Source organism: Mirounga angustirostris, unplaced genomic scaffold (genome assembly GCF_029215605.1).
Source record: "Mirounga angustirostris isolate CCGP_5_RB_7025 unplaced genomic scaffold, mMirAng1.0.hap1 SCAF_2, whole genome shotgun sequence".
Classification (NCBI taxonomy): domain Eukaryota; kingdom Metazoa; phylum Chordata; class Mammalia; order Carnivora; family Phocidae; genus Mirounga; species Mirounga angustirostris.
Window position 1 is genome coordinate 203,277,480 of NW_026991710.1, and position 26,123 is coordinate 203,303,602.

The 26,123-nt window shown below is 48.3% G+C and overlaps 1 pseudogene; it reads left to right on the forward strand.

Annotated features, from left to right (window-relative positions):
• The first annotated feature begins 396 nt into the window (after positions 1-396).
• On the forward strand, positions 397-20,942 carry LOC135363558 (histo-blood group ABO system transferase 2-like; annotated as a pseudogene).
• Positions 20,943-26,123: the final 5,181 nt, after the last annotated feature.

Here is a 26,123-nt window from a genome sequence, read left to right on the forward strand (position 1 = left end):
TACAATGGCTGGTCCAAGCTACCAATAGTTTAATTCTCTCTCACAAAAGTCCCCCAAATTTAACAGTCAGGAGCTAGTATGAGCCAACTCCAGCACATCCCATGTCCATGTGCCTAGAGAATCGTTGATTCTGCAACAGACAAATACAAAGACTTCTAAGGGATGGAGACTTCTAAGGGATTCACCTCAATCAAGCATGTTAATTAATGACAATAACAGCATTATCTGGAGGCAAAAGTTCTAGGGCTCAGTGGTTGGAAGTAAGGACCACAAATCAGCCAAACATCATCATCAGGACTCTACTTCCCTTCTACTATGGGTGTGGAGACTGTTCAGGCATACTGTACGAGGTGTAGGAGTCTCAGGATCTACACTGAGAATCCACTGGTTGAGGCCATGGCCCTGGCTGGTGAGAGAGCTCATGTCCCCAGTCTTAGAAGTAGTTGGTGGCCTCATCTCTCTGGGTAAGGGATGGCCAGTGCCTCTATAAACATCCAGAAAGAGTGGGAAAAGGCTAGACAGGAAAGGATCATCTAAGTTTTGTGCCCTGCTAAGGCCTCAGTCTCCCCTTTTGCAATAACCGATAATTCATACTTCACAGGATTTGTTTGTGAATGTAATGAAATAATGTACTTTGAACTTTAAAGTGTTATTATTTTTATTCCACTTGTAGAAGAAGAGTGAAGAAACTAGAGTGGGGGTGGAATTGAGTGCCTAGTGCTCTTGGATGTTACCTCTGGAGTTTCTGCTGAGTCTTCGAGGTGCCCTTCTCCTTTCAGGTAACCTGGATGGGGAGGACCATGCTGCAGAGCCAACAGTGGAGGATGTTTCCCTCCTAAAGTTCATGCTGGGCACCTTCCCAGGGTGTCTGACTGTCCAGCTGATCTTAAAGCGCTGGGCTAACCAGTTGGAGATCTGTGCCCTGGTCCTGAGGGCACACAAGTTCTACTTCCTGGTGGGCTACAGTGAGACTCTGGTGTCCCACTTTTACAAATGTCCCGTCCATCTGCACCTCCAGACTGTGCCCTCCAAGGTCATGTATACATACATCTAAGACAGTCACCTTTTCTGCATCAGGCTCTAGCCTGCGAAGGACAGAACCATGTGGAAAGAAGTGAAGTAGAAATGGGGAAATACATCACCTCACTGTCTCGAGGATTCCTTTTCAAAGCTGCTGTTGAATAAAGAGACCTTCCGTGTTGTCTTGTCTCTTGGTTTGTCTATCCTCCTTAGAGAAAAGAACTAGAGTAGGGTTTCTTTGAGGATGTTCCAAGGCTCCCCAAAAGGTTGCCAGTTGTTTGAGGTTTGGGTAATAGCTACAGTGCAATGAGTCTCTTGTCACTTTACCAGGAACTCTACCTGGAGTTCTTTGTTTTTTCTCAAAGTGGAAGAATCCATTTTTGGTCATTATAATCAACATTAATTTTTAAAAATTTTAAATAGTTTGGACATGTGTCAAGTCAACCATGAACGTTTCTTGTAATTTTTCCACAGAGAACTACTGTGAACAGTTTCTTTTATTTCCAGATGTACTTTTTCCCTCTAGAAATACCTTAATGGATACTCATTGCTTAATAAATAAGCTTTCAATTGAACACCTACTGTAGGCCACAGATTCTTCTGAGTGCTTGGAATCCATCAATGGACAAAACATTCTGTTCCAAGATCCCTGCCTTCGTGACACTTGTATCCCCATGGAGGTCGGCAGGGAGGGTTAGGCAGCACTGAGGACTCCAAGCAGGTGAGCTCAGTGCAGGAGAGCATTTTAGGAGGTGGCATCTGCAAAAGCTGCATGTGGTGCTGGGTGGTGGGGAGGGGCTTGCTGACCAACTTCACTGTGACACTTGACCCTCACCTTGACCATGACCCTGTTCCACTTAACCCTGAACCTCAACCTCACACACCCTAATTCCAACTCTGAACTTGACTTATTACCCTGACTCTGATTCTACCCTAAGCTTTACCCTCATTCTAACAGTAATGCTCTCCCTAATCCTGCCCACAACTTGACCTTCTCTCAACGTCACTCTTACCTGAGGGTCTCACCCAGACCCTCCCCTGATCATGTCTGACTCTGACACTGATGTTGACTACATCCCTCACATAACCCTGATTTTCAGTAAGAACTTCACACTGAAAATATCCTAATGCTATCTGACCCTTACCACGACCCTGACTGTGACCTTATCCTAACTCTAACCCTGAGGCTTGCTTTGACTCTGACCATAATCCTCACCCAGACTCTCGTCATGACCTTGACCATAAAACTGACAGTCATCTAAATTTGACCCTAGCCCTGATCTTCCTTTATTGATAAACCAGATTCTGATTTTGACCCCAAAATGCAACCGTCACCCAGACTCTGTTCCTCACACAGATCTGAGCCTACTCTTAACCCTGGTCTTGACCCTGATTCTAACACTCAACAACCCTGGATTGATGTGACTGATTGTCATTCAGGCCCTGAGACACCCTCACACCTTGCTGACAAAACTCAACCTTAACCTGACCCTTGTGACCTTCACTCTGTCACCGACCCTTATCCTGGACTTCATGTGAATTTAACCCTCACCCTCTTCTTGATTCTCACCCTAACACTGATCTTGACCCTTCCACTAACAGTGATCTGACTGAACCTCAGCTGGACTTGATTATGTTCCTGACCCTCATGATCCTGATCCACCCACATACTGATCATGAAACTTCACTTAACCCTGACCTTGACCCTGAACCTTATTCAAATCCTTAACTGACACAGGCCCTTATCCTATCCTCGACTGTGACCCTGATGCACAACCTTGCTTTGATATTCACCCTATAGACTTACCCAGATCTTGACCCTGATCCATTATTTTAATTGAAATATATTTGACATATAACATTGTATAAATTTAAGGTGTACATGTTGATACATTTATGTATCTTAATACATTATATATCATGGAATGATTGCAACAATTAGCACCTCTATCATATTACATAATTATCCTGTCTTTTTAGTCATTAGAATAATTAAGTTCTAGGCTCCTAGCAAGTTTGTTGATTATAATACAATATTGTTGTCTGTGCTCACTGTTCATCATAAATTTGTACCGTTAGGCAACATCTGCCCCGTCCTCTCCACTCCCCAACCCCTGGTAACCACCATTTTGCTCTGTTTTTGTGAGTTTGGGTTTTTTAGATTACACTTATAAGTGATGTCCTACAGTATTTGTCTTTCTCTGTCTGACTTATTTTACTTAGCATCATTTCCACAAGGTCCACCATGTTGTTGTAAATGGCAGGATGTCCTCTTTTCTCATGGCTGTCTAATATTCCATTGTATTTATATACCACATCTTCTTTATCCATTCACTTACAGGCTATTGTGAACAACGCTGCGGTAAACATAGGAGTGCATATCTCTCTCAAAAACCCTGTTTTTATTTCCTTTGTGTGTATACCTAGAAGTGGAATCACACTGCATCATTGTTGGGTCTATTTTTAATTTTTGAGAAGGCTTCATATTGTTTTCCATTGTGGTTGAGTCAATGTACATGCATACCAGCATGAAAGAGTTCCCTTTTCTCCAGACCCTAGCCAGCAATTTTTATCTCTTGTCTTCTTGATAATAGGCCTTCTGACAGGTGTGAGTGATATCTCATTGTGGTTTTGATTTGCATTTCCCTGATGATGAGTGATGTGGAGCATCTTTTCATGTGTCTGTTGGCCATTGGGATGTGTTCTTTGGAGAAAGGTCTCGTTCCAACCATTTTTCAGTCAGATTGTTTTTGATTTTGAGTTGTATGAGTTCTTTATATATTTTCAGTAATAACTCCTTATCCAGGGTGCCTGGGTGGCTCAGTCGTTAAGCGTCTGCCTTTGGCTCAGGTCACGATTCCACGGTCCTGGGATCGAGCCCTGCATCAGGCTCCCTGCTCCGTGGGAAGCCTGTTTCTCCCTCTCCCACTCCCCCTTCTCGTGTTCCCTCTCTTGCTGTGTCTGTCTCTGTCAAATAAATATATAAAATCTTTAAAAAAAAAACAAACTCCTTATCCAATGTATGTCTTGCAAAAATTTTCTTCCATTCTGTAGAGTGCTTTTTTGTCTTGTTAATGGTTCCTTTTGCTGTGCAGAAGGTTTTAAGTTTCCTGGAGCCCTATTTGTTCATTTTCCCTTTTGTCTTTGGTGCTGGTGGTGTCCTATTCAAGGAATCATTGCCAAAAGCAACGTTAAGGAGCTTCTTCCCTATATTTACTTCTAGGAGTTTTATAGTACCAGGTCCTTCTGTTTCAGTCTTTAATCTATTTGAGTGAATTTTTGTGACTGGTGGGTCTAATTTCATTGCATGTATTCATCCAGTTTCCCCCACCTCCCTTGTTGACAGGCTGTCCTTTCCCCATTGTGTGTTCTTGGCTTCTTTGTTGAATAATTTTTTGACTGTATAAGCAGGGGTTCACTTCTGTGCCTTCTGTTCTGTTCCATTGGTCTATGTGTCTATTTTTGTCTGTCTATGCAGTAACGTACTGTTTTTATTCCTGAAGCTTTGTAGTGTAATTTGAAGTCAGGAAGTGTGATATCTCTGGTTTTTTACTTTTTTCCTCAAGAAGGACATTTTAACAATATAAATTTTTCTGATCCATGAACAGAGTATGTCTTTCCATTTGTTTGTCTTTCCATGTCTTTGATTTCTTTTAACAAAGTCTTATAGTTCACTGTACAGGACTTTCGCATCCTTGGTTAAATTTATTCCTAATATCGTATTGGTTTTGATGCTATTGTTAATGGGGTAGTTCTCTTTATTTCTTTTTCAGATGTTTCATTCTTAGTGTATAGGAACATCAACGATTTCTGTAAGTTGATTCTGTATCCTGCAACTTGACTGACCTCTAACAGCCTTTTAGATTTTCTATAGACCGAATCATATTATCTGTAAACAGTGACAGATTCACTTCTTCCTTCCTGATTTGGATGCCTGTTATTTCTTTGTCCTAATTGCTTTAGCCAGGACTTCTAATACCAAACTGAATAAGAGTGGTGTGTGTGGGCATCCACGTCTTGTTCCTGCTTCTTGACGAAGGGCTTTCAATTTTCTCCAGCAAGTCTAATGTTAGCCATGGGCTCATAACGTATGGCCTCTAATAGATTGAGGTATGTTCCTTTTATACCTGATATGCTGAGGGTTTTTACGAAATAATGTATTTTGTCAAGTGGTTTTTCTGCATCTCTTCAGATGATCATGTGATTTTTTCCCTTTCATTTTATGAATGTGATGGATCACATTTATTGATTTGTGTATGTTTAATGATCCTTGCATTCCAGGGATAAATCCTACTTGCTCGTGATGTATAATCCTTTTTATATGTTCTTGAATTCAGTTTGGTAATATGTTGTTGAGAGTTTTTGCATCTGGATTCATCAGAGATATTGGTCTGTACGTTTCTTTGCTTGTGGAGTCCTTCTGTGGCTTTGGTATCAGGGCAATGTCAGCCTCGCAAGGTGATTTTGGAAGTATTCCCTCCTCCTCAATGTTTTGGAAGAGTTTGAGAAGAATTGGTGTTAATTCTTTTTTGACTGTCTGGTAGAATCTCTAGTGAAGCTGTCTGGTCCTGTGGGAGGTTTCTGTGTTGGAAGGTTTTTGATTCCTGATTCAATTTCTTTAGTCTCTATTGGTCTGTTCAGATTTTTTATTTCTTCCTGATTCAGTTTGTAGGTTGCTTGTTTCTAGGAATGGATCTGTTTCTTCTAAGTTATCTGAGTTTTTGGCTTGTAATTGTTTAGTCTCACAATCCAGTTTTTCTGCAGTCTCAGTTGTAATGTCTTTCTCTTTTCTTTTTCAAAAGTATTTTATTTACTTATTTGAGAGAGAGGGAGAGAGCACAAGCAGGGGGAAGAACAGAAGGAGAGGGAGAGAGACAAGCAGACTCTGGGCTGAGCAGGGAGCCTGATGTGGGGCTTGATCCCATGACCCTTCCCCAATCATAGCAAGTCAGGGTGGGGCAGGCTCATCAACTTCCTTGGATCTGCAACCCCCTTCACGGTCCTGTCCATCTACTTTCTGATGCACAGGTGCATGGAAATCTGGGTGTCCTGGTGTGATGAGCAGAGGCACTTTTGTTTGATTATGAATGTCGCAGTAGTTGTAAATAAAAGGGGAGAGGAAAAAAGGGAAGACTCTTGCGGCCACCATGCTGATGTCACACTTGGCCCTGATCCTGACCCTACACTCACCCTATCCTTGGTCCTGAACGTGACCCTTACCTTGTTTGACCTTCACTCTGTTACTGACCTTGCAGTGTACCCTTAACCTGATTCTGAATCTGGCATTCTCCATGATACCGACCCAGAACAGACCCTTACCTTCACTCTGACTCTGATCTTGACTTTGACCTGGAACCCTCTCTCACCCTGAACCTGAATTGGACCCAACTGTCACAGTAATCGGACCCTAACGTTCAAAGTGAGTCATAATTTGACATTCACTCTGACCATTTACTAAAACTGACTCTGACATTAGCCCTAAAGCACTGATTATGACCCTGACCCTGCTCACCCTGATTCTTATCTTCACACTAACCTTGACCTTTGGGGTGACCTTGACCCTCATCCCCACCCTGACCCTGACCTAACCTCAGTAGTGTTCTGACACTAACCCTCTGTCAGTATGTGGGTTTCCCACCAACCATATCTTTGCAGACAAACTGTGAGATGGCCTATGGGTCGGGATTCCATTGACCTCACAAAGACTCATTATAACCGGTCTAAGAGGTTTCTGTGACACTGACATGACCTTTGTTCCCAGAATATGCCACATGAAGAGCCACATGAGAGCCTGGGGGTCCAGAAAAGGTAAATGGGCTATTGTGGCTCTAGCTAAAGCCACTCTGGGGGATCATGCTGGAGGCCATCTCTGATCTTAGTCTGGCTCTGTCACCGATTTTCAATACAATTTAGGTGAGTCACTTATTCTGAACTTCAGGCTCATCATTTCTAAAATTAGGAAACATTTTTAGATTCATTTATTCATTGAAGAACTATGTAATGAACTCCAATTAAGTGCTAGGCAGTCTCCAAGACTGATTCTATCTCAGGAATTCTGACTCCCATCTTCTCCGCTCACACTGCCTTCCAGCATTTGACACAATGGCTGTTCCATGGAAATTCCATAGGGCAACATTGGACTAGCAAGTGTCTTCTGGGTGTGCCCCCATGCCATTTGATGTGGCTGAGGGGCCCTGAGCAATTCCACACCAATACCCAAGGTTTTGGCTACTTTGCCTTGTGCTGTCTTACTTGCACAAGAACAGCAGTGCCTGGAACAGGCCTTCAGTGCAACAGCTGCAGGATGAGCCGGCTTAGTGAGGACCTTGCCCAGGACACTAGCTCCATGACACTGTGAGGGTGTTCCCAGTCCCCAGTTAAGTCATGCAATGCAACAAGTGATTATACATCAGGGTGGATGATGCAAAGTACAGTGCAGTGAGAACATGACAAAAACGTTTAAATGACAGAATAGTATGTAGGTAAACATACTATATACTGTGTAAGTGAAGGGAAAAGTAAACAACGGGGTCAGAAAGAGGAATGGGAGTTTGGAGAAGCAGGCTGGAGTAGTCAGGGGGTGGGGGGTGTCTCATGGAGGAAGTGACCAAGGAGACCCATCACCAGTTACAACAGTGCAGCAGCAGGGTTTGAGCTCTGCTTGACCCACGACCCCCAGGGGCACTGGGGGCATTCTAGCTCCAGAGGATCTACAGGCTGCAAATCAGCCTGAGGCTAGCATCCGTGGTATGTCTTCTTTGCTCCCGGGTGTGGCTCTTTCTCTGTCTCTTGAGGCTGTTGAATTTCATTTTATTTTCCTCTGAAGTGCACTATTTTGTGTGGGTTCAGTACTGTTAGTTGACACAAATTCTTTGTGAAAATAAGTGGAGTATAAATCATACTTGTTTCCTAATTAGATCTGAACATATTCAATAGTAACAGCCTTTTCCCAGGACCCTGGGTCTTCATCTCCTCGCCTACGCTGAGATTTGTTAAAACATTATATTTTTAACAGTTTCAAAGAATTAGTTTGGTTTTTTAAAAATTCCAGAAAGTCACACTTTTAATACTCTATAGAATGATCTGTAAACATTGAATGAGCAAGGTTTTACAGGATGAGGGAAGAATTGGCTTTGTGGCCGGGTTTGCCCTAATGTTTACTCCCTGTTGCCCCCGTGTGGCCACTCTCCAGATAGCATGTGGCCGAATGTGTTCCAACCTGTCAAATTCAAGGGAGAATAAGATAGAAGAAGGTTGGTCCTTGGATCCCCTAGCTCCTAATAATCATGAAATAATTTATGAGCTATATTCTAAATCAGAGTATATGTTAACTTGATATTGGGGTTAGGTTCAGGGTCAAGTTGAATACAGTAATTATGTGCAGCTTTTTGTAGGTCAGTCATACGTCCATAAACTGTTTTTAAAAAATAAAACGGGAGAGAATATAGTCACTCAAAGCACTGAGCACCTTTCCTGTCACAGTAAATATGTAACAAAACATATTTATTGTTTAACCTTAGCTGAGGACCGGGAGCTGATCCTACAGGTACTTGGCAGGTAACATCTGTGGCCAGCTGCCCATCTCTTCCCCCGACACCCACACCCAGCTCAGCAAAACCTCTGCTCTGCTCAAGAGCAGCCTAGAGAGACCAGGTCCAGGTGTGGCTCCCTCCTGTCAGGCATGGCTTCCTTCCGACAGGTAGAGAAGGTGGCCAGCTCACAGACACATGACATCTTCTTTTGGTTACTTGCTATCTTCCTCCCCTTTTTGTCACTCTGGTCCTTAAACTTCCACTCCTGTGGGAACCTGGGTTTGCAGGTTTCTGTTGACATTTCAAAGTGTGCAGATCTGTGTTGACTTTGTTCCCTGTCCTTGGGTCAGATATAAAGGCAGGAAAAGTCATCAGACTGCGAAAGCAACAAAAATAAATCTCAAGTGTGCTCTGTGTGCCGTACCTCAGACTTTAAAGAAATGGCAAACTACATACCTCATGTTATACTCATCCAGCTTTAGGGAGTCAGAAAAGCATGCAAAATAAAATTGTACGGAAAGAAATCTCTTTTGTAGCGACCCCCCCCTCCCGCCCTGTCATTTCCTGTCTGGCCAATGCCCAGTCACACTGACATGTGTAGCCACGCAAGGACACAACTGTGATCAACCTCCTGGAGCATTCCTGGTCCCCCTGCCCCTGCTCTGGCCAACCCTGCACACCCCAGTCCTCCTGAGCGTCCCCTGTAGTGACACTGCTGTGATCATCCTCCTGGAGCATCCCGGTCCCCTGCCCCTGCTCTGGCCAACCCTGCACACCCCAGTCCTCCTGAGCGTCCTCTGTAGTGGCACTTGTCACTCCATGTTGTCATTTGTTGTCTCTCGTTCTGTCCTTTCTGCTATGAGTAGATCTCTCTCACAGCTGCCTGGCTGGATGACAGGTAAGTAATTGGTTTCGGGATCTTTTGTCCTGGAACCGTAGGCATCCTTCAAAACCCTGATGGGCAGGGTGAGTCTCTGTCCCTCTGTGTGCCCCCAGCCGCGGTGGAGCATAGGGCCCAGGACAAGGGATTTGAGAGTCTTTCCAGATGAAGTTTGTTCTATGAAGGTGGATTCCTTCTGATGTCATTAGGTAACCACATAACGAGGCCGTCATTGTGAGACAGAAAGCACGCTACTGTATTGTGTTCTACTCGCATACCGTGGCTAACAAAGAGTCAACACACGCTCACACTCACACGTTCACACTTACACCTCCGTTTCTGAGCATCAGTAGCATGTAAACTACAGTGAATTCACACTGGGCAGCAGACATGTAGATGTGCCATTAAAGGTATAAATAGAGGAGGATGGATATGCAGTTCTGGCTAAAACGATGGAAGTCCTTGCCTGTGGGGGTAAAGAAATTAGTCCTTACCGAGAAAGTGCTACGTTCTAGTCAAAGGAGTGACATGATAATATTACCTTTTAGAACAGGGATTGGCACAGACTCTTCTGTAAAGTCTTCTGTAAAGATTTTCTGTTAGGCGTTGCAATCCACGTGGTCTCTCTGACGATGATTCCACTCTTGCACTGTGGCTTGAAAGCAGCCACAGACCGTCCATAGCTCATGTTCCAGCCACACTTAATTTACAGAATACAGGGGGAGGTCACATTGGCCCATGGGTGGTAGTTTCCCACACCCCAGATTTGCAACCTGATGGATGGTGGGGGAGAGGGCTCTTATTCTGAAATGGCAACGTGGGCGTACACTGGGATCTATCCTGACTGACCCCGGCCCCTAAACTTGAAAGATGATAGCGAGACTGACCAACAATTAAGGCCTAGGAACTCCCCCGCATTTATTTGAATGCCGCGAGCTTCCCACGAGATGTTTGTCAGTGGTTGAAGTACACGTAGGTATTGTTTGGCTGAGTATGTCCCCATTACCTGGCGGGTACATCTTGCAGGTTATATACCTAGCAGACGGTCATCTTGTTCAGGCCAAGACCGTGAGCACATTTATGGTTCTTGTGAGTCAGTGGAGGACCTAGCATGCGTGGGCTTCAGGACGAGTTCGATTCAGCCCTCAGCAATGTTATCGAGCCCCTGGCTTCCTGGGCCCTCTGTGGGGCTGGCACTGGCCTCGCTTAGGCCACTTCTGCAGTCGTGATGGAAAAGCCCCCGGCCTCGGTGGTCCACCCCATGCTTTGCTCTGCAGGCCGAGACCCGAGTTTCCTGCCACCTCACTGGCTGGGACCAGGTCACATGCCCATGGATGAGCCAATCCCTGGAGCCAGGGAGGGGGGCCGTGGAGACTGGTATAGGTTGTTAGTTCCTCTGTTGTAACGACTTTTCTAATTGCTGTGGTGGCAACATCTTCTCTGATGCATCTGTTGATAAAACGAGTGTTGATTTCTGGTAGTGAGTGGGTCCAAGGTGCTGGCTTAGTACCTAGCACCTCAGTCCCGGCACCTCAGTTCTACTCTACTATTCTGCAGACACAATGGCTGAGAATGAGCAAAGCTGATGGAAACTGGTCTGGAATGCACAAGGTAAGGGTGTGTGTGTGCGGGGGGTATGGGGATTGGGGATAATAGCTCTGGCCAACCTGTATCTCCAATTTACCTAGGTTCAAGAAGGAGAGAGGAATCCGTGGTGTTTCACCGTCAGTAATTTTGCAGATGAAGAATATGCCTTTTGTATGGAGTATGACAAGACTTGTTCAAAGTATTTTCCAGTTGGTACAGAAGTTGGGGAGAGGGGCGGCACCCTCTATCTGCTAGGATAGGCGCGAGAGGCTGAGTGCTCTCAAGAAGGTGTCTGGCTTTCGCAGGGCTCACTGTGAGCCTGCACACAGGACCGACGAGGACAGTTAAAGGTTTTGTTCTAAGGGTGGCGTATTGGAAGAATGTAGCGCACCTCGTAATCCTGGGAAGAAGACAGATCTGGAGTCCGCTGTGGAGTGACTTCGTGAGAGTGGTGGTGATCTGCAGCATCTGGCTAACGAGATGTCTGTCTTTTATTAAGTTATGGGTGTAGTTTCTGTGCCTTTGTTCTCACGGCTGGGATTTCCAAGGAGTGGGATTTTTTTACATCACTGTAACAGTTGGTCCCCCGGGGGTGGGCAAGTCCTGTTCGGCTGCTGAGAAGTGTGTCTCTAGCGGTTGGAGTGTGTATTACAAGTCTATAGGTAAATCGTGGGGTGGTTACAGTGGTTGGCAGGCTATTGTTATTCACGATTTTTATGGGTGGATTCCATAGGATGAGATGTTAGATCTTAAGGATAGGGGTCCTCATTAAGTGCCCATAAAGAGTGCTTTTTCTGAGTTTAATAGTAGATATATTTTTATTAGTTCTAATAGCCCTCCTTGTTCTTGGAATTCCAATGAGCAGTGCATTACAATGTTGTCTGCATTGTATCCGTGTGTTGATGAGGATTTGGGGAGAGTGGAAAATGTTGGCAATGCCCTCCACATATTGTCCACTGGAACATCCAAATAATAAAATTTTATTTCTGACAACATAATAGGAAGTATCCTCCTGTGATTCTTAGTTTAAACCAGGGGAGGGGGCCCTCTTTTGGTACTGGTAATGAGTACCATAGTCCTTCCTAGGGAACATTATCAGATTATATCGGGAACTTGGTCTTTGTTGTTGTTGAAGAATCAGGAGTCGACAAATTATTTGTCTCCTTTTTCATTTTCTATGGACATTTCCACAATATTTGGTTTCACACCTCTACCACTGTGAAATCATCCCAAATTTGGCACCAGCTCACCCTTCTATGCAGAGGGCATGTTTGAACCAAGAAAAAAAAAATAGCATCTGGGTGACTGGGAAACTCTAGGGTCAGAATGCTGTTGGTAGGTAGTTACTGTGACCCTAAATTCTGAACAAGCTCCTGACACCCAGACTAAATAGATTTCAGATTTAGAAACTTCAGATAGAAATTTTGTGTCCATGATGACAACTGAAGAACATGTGTAATCCCTAAACCTAACGCTAACCCCTAACTTTAACCCTAAAACCTAACGTGACCCTAAACACCAAACTGGAACCCTGAATCCCAAATCTGAAATTGAACCCCACACCTGAACTATGAACCAAGCCCTGAATCCAAGCCATGAACCACGAATCCAAACCCTGAACCCGAACTGTGAGTCATGAGCCCTGAACCCAAACCCCAGCAAGAACCCAAACCCCAAATTTGACCTTGAACTTTATCCCCTAAGCCCTAAGTCTTAAACCCTAAATCATAAGCCTAAAGCCCTAAACTCTAACTCTAACCAGTACCCTCACCCTCACCCAAAACCCTCACCCTCACCCTGATCCTAAACCCAAACCCTGACCTAGAACTCTGAGCCAAACCTGAACCCAGACCCCAACCCTTAACCACACTTTGTTTATGCATTCGCCACTGATGGACATTTGCATGGTTTCTACCTTTTGATTTTGTGAACATTGTTCGGGTTGGAGGTAGGGTTAGGGTCTTGGGCTGGGGTCACGACCAGGCTTGAGATCAAGTTTGGGTCAGAATCATGTTCAGTCAGGGCCAGGGTCATGTTCAGTGGCACTGTTAGGGTCAGGGAGTGTTGTCCTTCCATATTGTTTCCAATTAATTGTTCCTTAGTTATATTTGGAGAAGTTTGGGGGATATTGGGCTCCATTCAGCTTGAATTTTCAGAATTTAATGGCTTTCACTGGACCCAGGGAGCGAGCAGGTGCTTCCACTGAACGCTGAGCTCACATTGTCCTGCACTGCGTCCCCCGCCTGCAGAGGGCGCACGACCCCAGCTCCCGCCCGGAGCCCGGCCTGCGCAGCCGCTGGGACAGGAGCCGGACCTCAGAACCTGACGTCCGCGCTGACAGGAGCCGGGCTTCCTCAGGACCCGCTGCGGAGGCTTCTGGAGGACGTGGGGCGGCGTCCACGCTGACAGGAGCCGGGCCTCCTCAGGACCCGCTGGGGAGGACGTGGGGCGGCGTCCGCGCTGACAGGAGCCCGGCCTCCTCAGGACTCGCTGTGGAAGCTTCGGGAGGACATGGATCCACGTCCATACCCACAGGACCCGCTGCGGAGGCTTCTAGAGGACACGGGGTGGTGTCCACAAGGGCAGGAGCCCGGCCTCCTGTGAATCTGATGTGGAGGCTTCTGGGGGCCGTGGGGCCGTGTCCACGCTCACAGGAGCCCGGCCTCCTCAGGACTCGCTGTGGAAGCTTCTAGAGGACACGGGGCGGTGTCCACGCAGACAGGAGCCCGGCCTCCTGTGAATCTGATGTGGAGGGTTCTGGGGGCCGTGGGGCTGCGTCCACGCTGACAGCCCGGCCTCCTCAGGACTCACTGTGGAAGCTTCGGGAGGACATGGGTCCACGTCCATACCCACAGGACCCGCTGCGGAGGCTTGTAGAGGACACGGGGCGGTGTCCACAAGGGCAGGAGCCCGGCCTCCTCAGGACCCGCTGCGGAGGCTTCAGGAGGACGTGGGGCGGCGTCCACGCTGATAGGAGCCCGGCCTCCTCTGAATCTGACACGGAGGCTTCTGGGGGCCGTGGGGCCGCGTCCGCGCTAACAGGAGCCCAGCCTCCTCAGGACCCGCTGTGGAAGCTTCGGGAGGACATGGGTCCGCGTCCATACCCACAGGAACCGCTGTGGAGGCTTGCAGAGGACACGGGGCGGTGTCCACGCTGAGAGGAGCCCGGCCTCCTCAGGACCCGCTGTGGAGGATGTGGGGCGGCGTCCACAAGGTCAGGAGCCCGGCCTCCTCTGAATCTGATGCGGAGGCTTCTGGGGGCCGTGGGGCTGCGTCCACGCTGACAGCCCGGCCTCCTCAGGACCCGCCGCGGAGGCTTCTGGAGGACGTGGGGCTGCGTCTGCGCTGACAGGAGCCCGGCCTCCTCAGGACTCGCTGTGGAAGCTTCCGGAGGACATGGGTCTGCGTCCATACCCACAGGACCCGCTGTGGAGGCTTGCAGAGGACACGGGGCGGTGTCCACGCTGACAGGAGCCCGGCCTCCTCAGGACCCGCTGTGGAGGATGTGGGGCGGCGTCCACAAGGGCAGGATCCGTGCCTCCTCAGGACCCGCCGCGGAGGCTTCTGGAGGACGTGGGGCGGCGTCCACACTGACAGGAGCCCGGCCTCCTCTGAATCTGATGTGGAGGCTTCTGGGGGCCGTGGGGCCGCGTCCGCGCTGACAGGAGCCCGGCCTCCTCAGGACCCACGGTGGGAGGAGAAGGTGAGGAGAAGCCGTCTGAGCGGGCCTGCTGAGGGGGTCCGCGCTCACGGGACCCCGCGGAGGAAGGGCGGGCGCACAGACCGGGGCATTTCCGTGGCTTCGTGTGCGGTGCTGCGCGCGGGACTGTCGGGCCTCCGCTCTCGGGCCTCGGACCTGCCCCGGCGGCCCACGCGCTCGTGTTTATGCGCGCCCGGATTCGGTTCCGGGGGCGGCTCCGGCAGTCTGCGGTCGGGGGCGGCCTCCTGCCATGGTGCTCGTGCTCCCCCGGCCTCGGCCCTGCGGGGTCTTCCCCGCGTCCACACCCGCTTCGGGGCTGTTGGTTTGGGGTCTGTGAAGACCCGGCTGGAAGTTGGGCAGCGATGGCGCGGACTGTGTAGACGGCTTTGGGGAGAGTAGACATTTTCACAGAGCCGGTTCTTCCGTGAGCTCAGGGTGTCTCCCCGTCTCCGTGTGTCTCCCTCGATGCCTGTCATCAGAGTCTCACGGGTGTGTGTGTGTGTGAGAGAGAGAGAGAGAGAGAGAGAGAGAGAGAACAGGTCTGCCACCTGGTCAGTATTTCATGGAGAAGGTGGGGGAGAGTAGATATTTTCACAGTGTCCGCTCTTCCCTGAGCACGGGGTGTCTTCCCGTCTCCGTGTGTCTCCCTCGATGCCGGTCATCAGGGTGTCAGAGAACAGGTCCGTCACCTCCTTGGTGAAATGGATTCCAGGGTATAGTGTTCTTTCTGATGCAGGTGTAAATGCATTGTTCTCTGTACTTCTGATAGTTTGTTATGAGCACATAGAAATGCAATTGATTTTTGTATGTTGGTTTTGTTTCTTGCAAATTTATCGAATTTATTAGTTCTGTTAATCTTAAACTAAAACTGCCAGTTATTTTACCAGCAAAATGGGTTTATTTGGGAATAGCAGAGACTTGCAATCCGGGACAAGCAAGCTACGGCCACATCACAGGCAAGTGCAAGAAAGAAAGGAGAGAAACATTATTTCTTGGGAAGATGGGGGAAGTTCAGAGGGTTGTTTTGAAGGAAAGTCCACTGGAGAAAAGCAGGGCTTCAGGTGATGGAGGGTTGTCACCTGCTGAGCTGCAGGGGTGGTGGGTTTCTTGGAGGAGGTGAAACCTGCATCTTCCCCTCTGCGGCCTGTAAGTGATGAGTCTCTCCTGTGGAGGGTTCTAATGTTGGGCCTGTAACTGACAAGTTGTTCCTGTAACGACCCTGAGTGGCAGGCTCCCCCCTCCAGCCTCCCCTTCTGGCGTCCCCAGTCCACTTTCCTGAGGCTTCCTTTCATGCATTTTCACAGTTCTAACCAGTTTTTGGTGGAGCACTGTGGAAAATTGGAATTCCAAATCCCACTACTTCCTCTGCACCCAAGACACAGGGGCCACGGACCTAATCCTCCCACGAGTCTCTTGCTACCATGTGGCCTCCTTCAAGGCCGAGTGGCCTCTCCATGGTGGGTGAACTGGATCTGGGAGGGCTTGGCCTCCATCCTGGAGTTTGATGCCGTCTCTGCTTCTGTGACCTGGTGCTGACATGGTTGTTTGGAAGAGTAGTTGACACTGTAGAGATTTCAAAGTGTGGTAAACCTGTCACAGCAGCACAAATACACTTGATCTCCACACTCAGACACCCCAGCTGTCGTCTCCTTACCACATTTACCACTTCACACAGGGTGATTCAGTGCGTTTTACCCCAAACAGGGACACTCTCCTGCAGAAGCACCACGTAACCCTAAATGAGGAAATCATTTGGGTTTCCACATTATAACCCAGACCACAGACCCACTTCAGCTGTCGCCACCTGCCCCACAGTCTGAAATGTCTTTCTCCATTCGGATTCAGTTTTCTTTTTCTGGAGCTGCTCCCGAGACCTGCTATTTGCACAACCCTGATGGATTGAAGGAGTACAGATGGCTCTAAGCTGAGTGGTATTTTCTGTCTGGCTTCTGTCACTTGGGCTGTTTTCAGTGTCCATCCATGTTGTGACATGCATCAGTCCCTCATTCATTTTTTTACTGTGACTAAACATAAATAACATTTACCACCTAAAACATTTTAGGTACACAGTTCTCTGGCCTTAGCTGAGTTCCCACGGTTGTACATCATTCTCCAGAACTTTTTCATTCTCCCCAAGGGAGACTCTGTATGCATTAAACACTCAACTCCCCATGATTTCTCTGGAGAAGGGTCTATCCAAGTCCTTTGTCGATTTTAAAAATTGGGTTGTCTTTTTGTTGAGGAATTGTAAAAGCTCTTTATATATTCTGGACAACAGACTCTTACTAGATACATAAGGTACAGATATTTCCTTCCTTCTGGGGGCTGTCTTTTCACATTCAGGTTAGTAACTTCTTCTCTTTTTTTTAAGATTTTATTTATTTACTTGAGAGAGAGAGAATGAGAGACAGAGAGCACGAGAAGGAAGAGGGCAGAGGGAGAAGCAGACCCCCTGCTGAGCAGGGAGCCCGATGCGGGACTTGATCCCGAGACTCCAGGATCATGACCTGAGCTGAAGGCAGTCGCTTAACCAACTGAGCCACCCAGGCGCCCCTAGGTTAGTAACTTCTGATGTACCAAAATTTTAAATTTTTTTTTAACATTTGTTTTAATAGCGAAGGGGAGAGTGTGCGAGCGGTCGGGGGCAGAGGGAGAGGGAGAGAGACTCTCAAGCAGGCCCTACACTCAGCGTGGAGCCTGACATGGGGCTTGATCTCATGACCCTGAGATCATGATCTGAACCAAAATTAAGAGTCAGATGCTTAACTTACTGAGCCACCTGGACGCCCTGAAAATATTTTTAATCTTGAGGATATGATTTTATCTATTCTTTCTTTCTTTTCTTATGCTTTGGTGTCAGATCTAAAAACATTGCTAAATCCAAGGTTATGAAGATTTAGCCCCATTTATTTCTCGTAATTTTACCTCTTCCATTTAAGCCTTTACTGATTTTGAGCTAATGTTTCTATGTGGTATGAGGTAAGGGTCCAGTTTCATTCCTCTACACGGATAACCAGTTGTCTCCCAATGTAGTGTTGTCGACCCTTGTCAAAATTCAGTGGACCATAGATGAAGGGGTTTATTTCGGCTCTCAGTTCAATCCCACTGATCTGTATGCATACCTTGTTTAAAAAAAAATTATTTTATTTATTGAAAAAAAATTTAATTTAAACTCAGTTAATTAACATACACTGCATTCTCTGTTTCAGGGTGTATGCATACCTTTACTACAATAGCACAACGTTTGACTTATTGTTGGCTTTGTATTAAGATTTGAACTTTGGAAGTATGACCTTTCACCTTTGAACTTCTTTTTCAAGATTGTTCTGGCTATCTTGTGGTCCTTTGAAATTCCATATGACTGTTAGGATTAGCTTGTGCAATTCTTCCCAAAGGCCTTTGTGAATTTCCTTCGGAACACATTGAACTTCCACATCGCATTGTGTACTATTGCCATCTTATCAATAGTATGTCTTTTCATCACCGTGGGGTGTTCTCAGAGTTATTCAAGTTTCCCTTTCTTTCAACAATGTTTTGTAACTTTCGGTGGACAGGACTTGCACCTTGATTATATCTATCCATAAGTATTTGGTCAATGTTGATGTTCCCTAAAATGGAATTGTTTTCTTGAATTCCTTTTTGGATGATTCATTGCTAGTGTATACAAATAAGAGAGATTTTTGTGTATTGATATTTTGCTCTGTAACTTTGCTGAATTAGGTAACTGGCGGTAATGATTTTTTGTTGATTCTTTTAAGAAGCTCTCTGTATAAGATGATGTCATCTCTGGTCTCCAAATAGATCTAGTTCTACTGTTTCCTTTCACATAGAAATGCCTTATTTCTTGCCTTATTGTTTTGGGTAGAACTTTCAGTACAATACTGGGCAATGAGTGAAAGCCAGAATGATGGACTTGTTTGTGAGTTCAGAGTAGAGCTGTTAGTCCTCAAAATTGAGCATGATGTTTGATTAGGGTTAGGGTTAGGGGTTACGGTTAAGGGTTAGAGGTTAGGATTAGGGTCTCCCTGTCCTCTGCTGTATAGAGACCATTCTCATCCGGTAACCAGATTGATCGTTTCAGAACATAACCTTTGAGCCTCTCTGCGATCCGCTCCCCACCTGTCTGTCCTCTCCAGCCTCACCTCTCCCACCGCAGCCCCCCTCTGTGGGCCATCCAGCTGTGTGGTTGTCCCACATGTGCCTTGGGCCTGACTCCAATCCTTTACATTCTCTGTGCCCTCTGCCAGGAGCACTCTTCTCTCCCCTTGCATCATGTCTGGCTTGTTCTCCCATTGGCTGGGCCTCTACTTGCCCCCTGGTGACCTGACTCATGTCTGCTGGGTGTGTGTGCTCGTCCCCTATTTAAATGTAGTACCTGCCTTCCCTGTGTGAGCGATTTACTAACCTGCGAGGTATGGGGGCAGGCACAGGGAAGTAGTCTTAGTGCCTGTGTAAAAAAATCAGTCTCAGGGCGCTTGGGTGGCTCAGTCATTAAGCGTCTGCCTTCGGCTCAGGTCGTGATCCCAGGGGCCTGGGATCAAGTCCCATGTCAGGCTCCCTGCTCAACGGGGAGCCTGCTTCTCCCTCTCCCACTCTCCCTCCTTGTGTTTCCTCTCTAGCTGTCTCTTTCTCTGTCAAATAAAGTCTTTAAAAAAATCAGTCTCAGAGGGGCTCACAACCCTTGCTGACAATGGGGGAGCTGCTGTCCCCATAGTGAGGGGCAGGTAGTCCCCTCAAAGGGGGACCAGCCATGTGAGGAAGTTGGACAAGACTTCCAACTTTTTGGGGTCGGGGAGATGTAGACCTGGAACCTGAAGCTACACCCTTGGATTCAAGGCTGGGGTCTAAGCAAGCCCCCTTTTCTTCCAGGGGTCATCTTTCCCCTTCCCTGTCCACAGGCTGAACCTGATTCCTGATCTGGGGAGTTCAAGGGTGACCCCTCCTAGGAATACCAGTGGTTTACTGATGGACCTTGTCAGCCAGAGGCCCAGTAGCCTTCAAGGGAGGACCCTATAGGGGGTAGAGACAGCTCTGTTGGGGACCAGCGACAGCCCACTCAAGGTAAAGTGGAGTAGGTGGCCGGCCCTGCTGATTCTACCCAGTCTGTAGAGCATAGAAACAGGTGCTGTGCCCAAAGGTGCTCAACTCATGGCAGGTGGGGACAGAACCTTCAGGGGTTCAGCCAGGGGAGGGCACCTGCAGGGTTTGTCTGGGAGCTCAGGACAGGGGGGTGTTCCTGGCTCCAGCATGCTGAGAGTGGGGCTGCATGGGTTTCCAGCCTCCTACGCCTCAGGCTCCCCTGTGTAAGATGGGATGCTGATGGCCCCTATCTCTGGGAGCAGAAGGTAGGGAGGCCCTGCCGGTGGACTTGCTCAGGACAGGCCAGGGTGGCTGTTGCTTAAAGCAGCACAAGGCCTGTCCCCATGAAGAAGGTGCACACGTCCATGACCCCCAGCTCTGGGGTCCTGCTGCCAGCCTCTGGCAGTGACCCTCTTCCTGCCCTGTCCCCTGCCCCTGTGGATACGGGGTCTTCCTGGAGCTGTTCCTGCAGAATCACTTCATGGTGGACACAGGGTCATCTACTATGTCTTCACGGACCAGCTGGTTGCTGTGTCCCGTGTGCCCCTCCAGGAGCACTGAAGGGTGGTGGTTCTTGAGGTCCGCGGCACCCTACGCTGGCAGGATGTGTCCATGCAGCACATGGCGATGATGAGCCGCTTCTGTGAGGAGCCCTTCCTCCATGAGGTGGATGACATGGTGTGCGGGGATGTGGACATGAAGTTCTGTGACCACATGCGCATGGAGATCCTGTCCCCCCTCTTTGGCACCCTGCACCCCGGTTTCTACTGGGTGGCCCGTGAGGACTTAAGCTATGAGCACTGGTCCCAGTCCCAGGCCCACATCCCCAAGGACCAGGGTGACTTCTACTACATGGGGGCCTTTTTTGGGGGGTTGTGGCGGAGGTTCACCGACTGACCTCAGCCTGTCACCAGGTGATGGTGGTCAACTGGGCCAATGGGATCGAGGCCATGTGGTACGATAAGAGCCACCTGAACAGGTACCTGCTGGACCACAAGCCCACCAAGGTGCTGTCCCTGGAGGACCTGCAGGACCCACAGCTATTGGGCTGGCCCTGGAGGACCTGGGTGAGGCTGCTGGGCTGGCCCCGGGTCATGAAGAAGCTGAGATTTGGGCCGTGCCCAAGAATCACCAGGACACCTAGAACTCATGAGGGGCTGTCCCCGTCTCCAGCAGCGGGTGCTGACTTCAGCGGAGCCATCAGAGCAGGTTCCTACTTCTGTCCCCTCGAGGGATACTGTGGAGCCTGCACTGGCGTGTCCAGCGCCCCAGCCGCACCTGCTCACAGGAGGCCTGCCTGGGGATACAATGTCCTCTCTTTGCGTTCACTACATTTTCTTCACTTCTGGGTCATTTGCAGCTGTGAACGGCTCCAGTTTTTTGTCAGATGTTTTTCTGTGTCAATGCTGAGCAACCATTTTTAAAAAGAACAATTGAGGGAAAAGGTTTTCTCCCTGGTTCTAAACAGACACCGCCTGGTGGGGCTGGGAGCAGCCCTGTAGCAGCCGTGGAGCCAGAACGGGTCCTGGCTGGGTCTTCCCTCCCAGTCCTTGCACCTTGCCATGGCCATGGGGCTTCAGGGTCAGGGGTGCACCGAGCCACCTCTCAGAACCCCGGTGCCCTCACCGCCAGAGGCCTTGGCCGTGACCGCTAGCTCAGCCTCCAGGAGCATGGCACCCTCTGGTTATTTCCATTTCCTGCCGTGGATTTATTTTTTATTTATTAATTTTATTTAATTTTTTAATTTTAAAGTCATTAGCCAACATATAGTACATCAGTAGATTTTGATGTAGTGTTCAGTGATTCATTAGTTGCCTGTAACACCCAGTTCTCATCACAACATGTGCCCTCCTTAATACCCGTCACCCAGTTACCCCATCCCCCCACCCTCCTCCCTTCTGTAACCCTCAGTTTGTTTACTGGAGTCCAGAGTCTCTCATGGTTTGTCTCCCTCTCTGATTTCTTCCTGTTCAGTTTTCCCTCCCTTCCCCTGTAGTCCTCTGTGCTATTCCTGACATTCCACATAGGAGTGAAACTATATGATAATTGTCTTTCTCTGATTTATTTATTTCACTTAGCATAATCCCCTCCCATCCCATCTATGTCAATGTAAATGGTAGGTATTCATCCTTTCTGACAGCTGAGGAATATTCCATTGTACATATATACCACATCTTCTTTATCCATTCGTCTGTTGAAGGGCATCTCGGCTCCTTCCACAGTTTGGCTATTGTGGACATTGCTGCTATGAACATTGGGGGGCAGGTGCCCCTTCTTTTCACTACATCTGTATCTTCGGGGTAAATACCCAGTAGTGCAATTGCTGGTGGTAGGGTAGTTCTATTTGTAACGTCTTGAAGAAACTCCATACTGTTTTTCAGAGTGGCTGTACCAGCTTGCATTCCCACCAACAGTGTAAGAGGGTTCCCCTTTCTCCACATCCTCACCAACATTTGTTGTTTCCTGCCTTGTTGATTTTTGCCATTCTGAGTGGTGTAAGGTGATATCTCAATGTGGTTTTAATTTCTTTTTCCCTGATGGCTAGTGATGTGGAGCATTTTTTCATGTGTCTGTTAGCCATTTGTATGTCTTTGGAGAAGTGTCTGTTCATGTGTTCTGCCCATTTCTTGATTGGATTATTTGTTTTTTGGGTGTTGAGTTTGAGAAGTTCTTTATAGATCTTGGATGCCAGCCCTTTATCTGTAATGTCATTTGCAAATATCTTCTCCCATTCCATGGCTTGCCTTTTAGCTTTGTTGACTGTTTCCTTTGCTGTGCAGAAGATTTTTATCTTGATGAAGTCCCAAAGGTTCATTTTTGCTTTTGTTACCCTTGCCTTTGGAGACGTGTCTAGCAAGAAGTTGCTGTGGCTGAGGTCGAAGAGGTTACTGCCCGTGTTCTCTTCTAAGATTTTGATGGATTCCTGTGTCACATTGAGGTCTTTCATTCAATTTGAGTTTACCTTTGTATATGGTGTAAGAGAATGGTCCAGTTTCATTCTTCTGCATGTGGCTGTCTAATTTTCCCAGCACCATTTATTGAAGAGACTGTCGTTTTTCCATTGGGTGTTCTTTCCTGCTTTGTGGAAGATTAGTTGACCATAGAGTTGAGGGTCCATTTCTGGGGTCTCTATTCAGTTCCATTGATCTATGTGTCTGTTTTGTGCCAGTACCATACTGTCTTGATGATGACAGCTTTGTAATACAGCTTGAGGTCACCTGCTTTTTTAAATTTTTATTATTTTAGTGAATTTTAAATTAACGTATAATGTATTATTTGTTTCAGGGGTACAGGTTTTGATTCATCGGTCTTATACAATTCACAGTGCTCACCATAGCACATACCCTCCCCAATGTCCATCACCCAGTCACCCCACGCCTCCCAACCCCCTCTACTCCAGCAACCCTCAATTTGTTTCCTGAGATTAAGAGTCTCTTATGGTTTGTCTCTCTCTCTGGTTTCGTCTTGTTTCATTTTTCCCTCCCTTCGCCTATGATCCTCTGTCTTGTTCCTCAAATTCCTCATATCACTGAGATCATAGGATAATTGTCTTTCTCTGAGTGACTTATTTTGTTTAACATAATACACTGTAGTTCCATCCACGTCGTTGCAAATGGCAAGATTTCATTTTTTTGATAGGTGCATGATATTCTCTGTATATATATATATACACACACCACATCTTCTTTATCCATTCATCTGTTGATGGACATTTAGACTCTTTCCATAGTCTGGCTATTGTGGACATTGCTGCTGGAAACATTGGGGTGCACGTGCTCCTTCGGATCCCTACATTTGTATCTTTGGGGTAAATACCCAGTGGTGCAATTGCTCGGTCATAAGGTAGCTCTTTTTTCAACTTTTTGAGGAACCTCCCTAGTGTTTTCCAGAGTGGCGTCTGCCTTTGTTTTAAATGGCTATTTATGCTGGTGTTTGTGAAATGTGGGCACTCACTCAGTCTGGATGCATGTGCCGTTGGGATTCCTCAGTGCCCACAGATGGTTTGTGCACTCTCTCTGGACCATCTGCCTGCACTGTGTCTTAGCAAGCATTTACTGATGCCACTGTGAGCTCAGACACCCAACAAGGCGCAGAGCATGAGAGCGAGAACTAAAATACAGGATCCCTGCTCTTGGGCCTTCCTGGGACTTTCAATGGACCCGTCCTCCTGACTCACTACTCTCCTATTGTGTAATAGACATACAACTGATACCATTAAGCACGTTTCAGGGTACAATTCAGTGGCAATAAGTATATTCACTCTTTTGCACCTTCCGCCTCCATCCACTGCCACAACTTTGTCATCCTCCCAAACTGAACCTCTACCCAGGAGACACTAACCCCCCATTTCCCCTCCCCAGCCCCGGCACCCAGCAGCTCCTTCCACCTCTATGAATCGGAGTGCTCTTTGTCCCTCACAAGTGGTGTCCTCCCGTATTGGTCCTTTAGGGACTGGCTTATTTCACATAGCCCAATGCCCTCAAGGTCTGTCCCTGTGGGTCTGGACCTGACCCACTTTCCCCCCAAAGGAGTGTCTCAGCCCTCTCCTGTCTAAGCCAAGCCTCCTCAGTCCCTTTCTGCTCCCCTCACCTTCCTCCTCCACCTGAAGATGATCCCAGCCAATCTGCAGCTTTGAAGACCTATTCAGTCCAGATGCCAGGCACATACCCCGGGGACCTCGGGCCTCACGTACCCAATCTGTCCACGTCAGGTACCTGCCCACCCCCCACCAGCTGGCCACCTGCTCATCCCACAGGTGTCCCCATCTCAGGAGAGGGAAACACCAAGTCCAGACCCTTGGAGTCCTCTGTGACTTTTTGCTTTCTACCAACTCTCCCAGTAGTGAAGTGGCTATGTACTGAAGTGGACATTCATTGTCCAAAACATTAAAGGCATATGTGAGTCTCTGCTGCCTAGGCAATGGATAACAGTTGGGGCAGATAGAAACTGAACAGAATCATTGGAAGAAAGGCTGAGGAATGAGGAGCTTTAGGGAAGAAGGGCCTGGAAGCTCTGACTGCCCGTATCTGACCTTCAGATGCCCCTCAGTGACTCCTGTGCCTCTGGTGTCTTCCTGGAACCCTGACCTGGCTGTTTTCAGATAGCTCATCCAGCGGTACCCTCAGTTTCTGGGAGGGGGATTTGCTGGAATCTGCAGTGTGTCCTACTGCCCCACCGGGATCACTTTCTGAAGGCACATTGTCTGGGACCCAAGACTGTGGGTCTGTGGCCTGGCGGGATTCTGAGCAGAGCTGGTGGGATGGGAAGGCTGCAAGGCACAGAGGTAGGTTTCCATAAAGCCAGCTGGGGTCCCCGGCATCCTACTGTTTTTGATTCAGAGTCCTGAGATCTTTAAAATGCCAGCAACGTTACAGCATGGGCCAGAAAAGCAAATTTCCCTGTGCACCCAACACCACCTAAACTATTGGCCATTTCTTGTCACTTGAGCTGAGTACAAAGGATTGGGAGTCAGGACTTGGTGGGGGGGGCCCTGGACCAGACTTTGCATTTGGGGGACAAAGGCCATCCAGACAAGCTTGTGCTGAGCCTAGGGAGAGGGTCTGTGTGGAGACCCTAGCTGCAGGCACTGCTGTCCAATGATGCCCCCTCAGCCCGACCCAGTGCACCTGCTGCTGGGGGAGCACCTGCCCCCTACTCTCTGCCTGAGGGCTCTCTCCTGCACCAGCTGCCTCCTTTCCTGCCAGCCACTGCCAGCCTGCAGCCTGGGAGAGTGGCTACCCCGAGTTCCTCCAGCTGCTGGGGGAGCGCCTGCCCCCTCCTCTCTGCCTGAGGGCTCTCTCCTGCATAGGTGCCTCCTCTCCTGCCAGCCACTGCCAGCCTGCAGCCTGGGAGGGTGGATACCCCGAGTTCCTCCAGCTGCTGGGGGAGCACCTGTCCCATCCTCTCTGTCTGAACGCTCTCTCCTGCACCAGGTGCCTCCTCTCCTGGCAGCCACTGGCAGCCTACAGGCTGGGAGGGTGGATACCTGGACGACCTCCAGCCCTGGGAACAGAGCCAGTGAGGGTGGGATGTGGTCTCCCAGTAGGCCTGAGCGCCAGGTCCCCATGGTGTTTACTCTCCTCCTGCAGGCTCACTGTGCCATGTCCTCCCTCAGGCTTCCTAGGCTCAAGTTCTTCTCTACTCGCTGACCATCCTTGGCCCAGGCTCCAGACGTTGGGACTGGGAGCATGTCATCTGGACCTTCTGGACTCTCGTTTCCGTGCCCGTGACACGGACACAGGTTGGCCTCACAGAATGCTTGGAGGAGACCCAGTGCAGGAAGATGCAGGCAGCTGCAGGGGAGATGCCAAGTGACCCCAGAGGG